The sequence below is a fragment of the Corvus brachyrhynchos genome, unplaced genomic scaffold (assembly GCF_000691975.1).
Source record: "Corvus brachyrhynchos isolate BGI_N302 unplaced genomic scaffold, ASM69197v1 scaffold46, whole genome shotgun sequence".
Classification (NCBI taxonomy): Eukaryota; Metazoa; Chordata; class Aves; order Passeriformes; family Corvidae; genus Corvus; species Corvus brachyrhynchos.
The window spans coordinates 763,579-769,088 of record NW_008238838.1 but is presented as its reverse complement, the minus strand read 5'-3'; the positions used below and the strand labels follow the sequence as shown (position 1 = coordinate 769,088).

Genomic DNA, 5,510 nt, shown 5'->3' with positions numbered 1-5,510 from the left:
CTGCCCCAGATGTGCGTGTGCCCCTGGCCCCGATCCCTCGCCCGGCCCTGGCTCTGGTGGTCGCCCGTGCGTTTCCTCCAGCAACTTTTTTGGGTTTTTTGGCGCGGAAAAAGCCCCGGGTTGGAGCAGAAACATCACCCCGGTTTGGGGGAAAGGGAAGCGGAGTGTGGCAAATAAACCACCAACATAACCAACCTCTGGTGGCCTTGAGCAACCAGGGACGCTGCTGGGGCTAGGAGTGCAGTTCCCCCTCCTGTCCCCCGGCCAACCGGCCACTCTTTCGGTCCCTGGAAAGATAAACCAAGCCTTTCCAAGCTCCCTGAGGTGCTTCTCGGAGCCCAGGCAGCACAGGGCTGGCTCTGGGGGACCCTCGTGTGATTCTGACGGGCTCTTCTTGAGGGAGTGCTGCGGAACAGAAGCCGCTCGAACAGAGGAGCCTTGAAGCGAGAGACGCTGTGGGTGTGTTTGGGTTGGAGGATTTCGAAAGATGCCTATCGCCTGGCTGGGTGGGGTGTCGAGCTCGTCTTAAAAGTGCTTTTTTTTTCTTTTTTTTTTCTTTTTTTTTTCTTTTTTTTTTTTTTTTTTTTTTTTTTATTTTGCTGGCCTGGGTAGAACGGAGCTGCAAATGGGCAGGAACTGAAACTGTCTCCCCTAGATTGCAGCTTGTGACAAGTGCACGGTTTGGAAAGGTTTCAAGAGAAGGGGGAGGGAAGGAGGAGATGGGCAGGAAGAGAAAATGGAAAGAGGGAATGAAAGGGTGAATGTCAGAAAAGAAGGGAGAAAGCAGGAGCATTGAAAGCAAATATTTGGGAGCTATGGCTGGAATAAGACAGGTTTTCCCCTCCACCTCCTCAGATCTGTAGCAAAAAAGTAACCTGGGCCTCATTCAGGATACATTTAATGCACCACAACCTTCTTTGATTTGTGGAGCCCTAAATATTGTGCAGTGAAAGTGCAGAAATCCCCCATCTGTGCCTTTGCTGCGGCGCACACATGGACCTGCTTTTCTGCACAGGCCAGGAGCCCCGCGCACCATCCCCTGAGCAGAGCTGCACTGTTCCCATCTGCCCCCAAACTCCTGGAGCCCCTGGAGCTGCTCCTGTCCCCCGTTGCACTGAGCTGCTCCCCCCAGGCTGTGGTTTTCGGATGAGGAACTGCGACACTGAGAGCTCGGCTCAGTCACGTTGGAGGCTGCGGCCAAAGGAGGAACTCGGCCACATCCCAGGTCACTGCCCCGGGCCTGGGCCTGCCCTCGGACTGCTCTGCAGCAGCTCTGCTCCTGCCCTGCTGCCCTGCTGCTGCGGGAATCATGGAACTGGTGGGGCTGGGAGAAACTGGATCCAGGGGCAGGATCTGCTCCTGGGCTCCTTCCCTGCGCCGTTCCAGAACCAGCAGCACTCTGCAGGTCCCCATGTCCCCATGTCCCCTCTGACAATGCCTTGCACTGAGATCCCTCTTTCTGTGCCGTGCACTGAGATCCCTCTTTCTGTGCCGTGCACTGAGATCAGTGCTCCTGTCCTGCCCAAAGGATTAGCTGAGATTCCTTGCAAATTTTCCTGCAAAACTGTGGGTCCCAAGGAGTGCCAGCCCCCCACACTGAGAGATTTGCTGCAGGAAGGGTGAGACCCCCTTGCCTGGCTTCTCACAGGTGAAGGGCAGCATGAGAGGATGTGGCTTGAGGTGCTGCAATGTTTTTGGTGTGCTGAGCTCTATATTTAACCTGTGCTGCAGGGTGGGTCCGGCTCCGAAGGCACAGTGAAGCAAACCCGGGCACATCCTGAGCAAAGCAATTTGACAGCAATTGTGGCCTCAGCTCTGCTCTCCCACGGAGGCATTGATTTATCTCAGAGCTCTGCATTTGTGTTGGGGAAAGTATGGCAGAAAGATGCACATCAGTGACTGGAGAGCAAGAAACACACAGGGAAAGGTTCTTTCATCATCTGCAGCAAGAACACGGGGCGGGCCCAGATGAAATCTGAGTTCCGGTGCGGGGACAGGCGCTTCCCACCCCAAACTCAGAAATATTCCTGACCTGGGAGAGGACAAGTGCTAGATTTGGGACAGGGCTGTGCACTCCAGATTATTTTCTTTTTTAGCAATTTAAATTTGACAAGTGACTGTTTTTTTAAGCCTATGCAAAACTATTCCACAGACTAATTGTTTTAATTGAGCTGGAGCCTTTCACTGCAGAGAGGCAGGTGCGGGGGTTGGGTCCAGCCTGCTTTGCAAACCTCTCCCTTTCCCTGAAATCTCCAGTACTTGGTTTGTATTTTGCTCTTCATCTTTTTATCAGAAAGGGTTTTGATGACTCTCTGGCTGCTGGTTTTACCTCCCTGGAGTAATTTAACTGCACACCTGCCCTGCTGCAGGGGAAGGGATAAATCCACTGGAGCCTTGAGCTGTCCCAAGGGCTCAGAGCCATGCTGGGGAAACAGGGCATGGCCAGGCAATAAATGTGGTTGGGATGGTCCTTGTGGATGTGGATCCCTTGTGGGCACTGTGTGCGAGTGTGAATTGTCCTCAAGCTGTCAGCCCAAACAGGGAATTCCATGGATACAAACATAAAACACAGGATCAGCTCAGGACTTGAAGTCATCATTCCCCACCACGCACTGACTGACATCCCATGTGACAGTGCTGAGCCAGTGCACCAGGCCTAGAACACATTTTTATTTATTCACAAAGGGTTATTTATCTTGCAGAGAATCAGATCACCTGCTGAGGAGGTTGGTGGCGATTTTTGCTGCATTCTCTGAATAATCTGTTTAATACGTGGCAGGAGTGGAACTGGCTGGCTGGGAAAGTGCTCCCTGGAGCAATGCTCAAAGAGTTTTGTGGAGGAAGAAGTGCAGGAAATCTGAGTTATTTCCACATTCTGCTCGTATTCTGTGAACAGCCCTGGCAGATGGTGATGGGAGCCAGTGAAACTCCTGACTCTTGTGTTTGCACTAATTTTAAATAGTCGCCAACATTTTTATTGTGCCTCTAGACATTCAAATCCCATCTTCTTTGGGTTAACACCCCACTTTGATTGACTTGCATTGTGTTTGGGGGACTTGGCTTTTATTGTCTCACAGTAAATCAGAAAAGGGCCCATCTCACCATCAGCGAGATGCTCATGCACGGCCTTCCTCACAATAACAAATGGTGTGGTTTCAGGCTGCTTTAATTGTTTCAGTTCCACTTTATGCGTGGAGAATAATTAAAGTAAATACACTTGCCAGAGCCTGCCTGTTCATGAAAAAGCACATTTTGTTTAGCTGTTTCCTTCATTCCATGAAAACAGATTTACCCTGATGCTGTGGCCATCGGAGAGCCCCTCAGTGAGGATTTTGCATTACTCAAGCGGAGGACAGCCGTGTCCCTGAATGGGGGGAGGACTCGTGTGTTGGCGTTGCCATAGCGAAGGGTGGGGCTGCGTTTTGGAGCAATCGCTGCCGTTTGTGAGCGGGAGGCGTCCGCTCTCGCTCTCAAACTTGGCCATCGGGATCTCACACTAAGAAAATGTTTCCTTTTTGAGCAATTTTAGTGTCTGTTTGGCTCTTTTTAACGGCCCCGGCTTTGGCCCCTGAGGGATGGCCTTTCCTGCTAAAGGGCATTGACTCCTCATCTCCACACTGGAAAAATATTAAATAAATCACAAAGACTTGAGGGACGACTTTCCGTGGTGCTGTCCCTCAAAAGCAATTTGGAACAAACCCACCTGGAATTTCCAGGGCATGAGCAGTGATATTCCCTCCTCCCCTGACCCCCGTTCGAAGGTATTTATATTGCATAATAACTTTCTAACGTGGAACAGCAAAAACCATTTAGGAAGGTTTTCTGATGGGGATATTTTGATGTTGCTGCTTCATTTTCCCTTCGAGATCCACGTGCAAAGGGACATCTCCTGCCTTAGCACGAACTTCCAGCCTCGGTGTCCTGCTGGGTGCTGCCAGCTCAGAGTGCTCAGTGCTGACTCCCACTTGCCAGCAAGCACTGGGAAAGCCTTTTCCGAGCCTGCAGTGTATTTTCTCCTGCTCAGAACAGGATGATTGCTCTGAGGTAAACCTTTACCCGACAAAACAATGCAATTGCTTGGATTTGAAGCCCTTGGAGCTTTGCTCTAAGGCTTTAAGGAGGTGCTGAGAGCCTGGTGTATTTGCTTTACCTTCACAGGATGTGGTCACTTGAAGGAGTAGCAATGCATGTCCTGAGGATTTCATGCCTTTATTTTAGTTATTGATTTCAGTTCTGGGCTATTCCTTCCATGGGATGGGGGAGGGAACAGCTGCCGTCCCTGCTGGCAGCATCTCTGTGGGGAGTTCTGTGGGGTGCAGGATGCTGTTCCTTGCAGTGTCACCGTCAGGAGCAGCAGGGGGGAGGCTGCACCTCGGGGTGAGCTCTTAGATGACACGGAGAGGTGCGATGTGCTGGGGGAAGGGCATTTTGAGCAAGGTTTGCAGGAAGCAGAGTTTATTTCCTTCAGGGCTCTCCTTCCTGGACTCACAGGAGGTTTTTCCTCTTGAGTTCAGCTCCCATCTGCTCTGAGGGGTCAGGTCTAGAACACGTCAATGTACATCCTCAGCACAGAGCATCTCCCAGTCTTTTGTTCCCCACAAGCCATCAGAGGCTGAGGTTCCTTTACAGCCCCTCATCAGTTGCCCTTGAAAAACAAAAACCTCTCCTTGTGCCTGAGTTCACCTGAGCCCTTACAGAGACCCTGTGTCCCACCTCAGCACAAACACACACCAGCAGGAGAGGCAAGGGAGCCAAGGGAGCCTTAACCTCAGGGTTTCAGATATTCGTGGGTTTGCCGAACCCCTAAAGCTGCAGAAGCCTGGTGTGCACGGATGTGCACCCAGAAAAAGCAGCTCTAACACATCAAGTTTAGTTCAACAGCTTGATTTGGAGCCAATTTCCACCAGAAATGGGAAATTCTCTTCACATCCCTCACCTGGCCTGGACAGCAGGTCTGCTCCCCTGCCCGTGCCTCTCCTGTGCTCTGGTGCACACCTGAACACACGTTCCCCATGCACATGAAGCTCTGGCTCCTAAAAAGAGCTGCCTGGGGGCCATCACACAACCCTGGGTGAGGCCCAAAGACACTTCTGAGCCAACAAACACTTTCAGACAAGGCTGTGGCTGCACTTTTATAGCTGGGCTTGAAATACAGACAAAAATACCAGCCCCAAATGTGGGTTTCTGCCTCTGTTGGGAATCATTTGTCTGAGGTGGACCCAAGTCTTGGGTGCCTTTATCACCCTAAAAATTGTATGAACAGCACCGTGTGTGACAGGACAGTGCCTGATCTGCTCTGCTGAGTCGCAGGTATCAAAGCCTTCAAGATGTTGATGCATTTTCTGCTTGTTTTCTTCCTTCCTCTCATTACCAGGCCACATAATTACTGATGTGTATCTCCCCACCAGTAACACCCACCTGGAAACCTGGCTCTGGTGCTGAACTTACCACAAACGGTGCCTCCTTCCTCCTTCTCCTCCTCCTCCTCCTCCTCCTCCTCCTCCTCCTCC

General features: G+C 51.3%; 1 protein-coding gene across 3 annotated transcripts in view; it reads left to right on the top strand.

Moving 5' to 3' along the window:
• The window catches only part of FLI1 (Fli-1 proto-oncogene, ETS transcription factor), an 89,680-nt gene that overhangs the window by 17,569 nt on the left and 66,601 nt on the right, over positions 1 to 5,510 (top strand). The gene's annotated exons all lie outside the window — the stretch shown is intronic.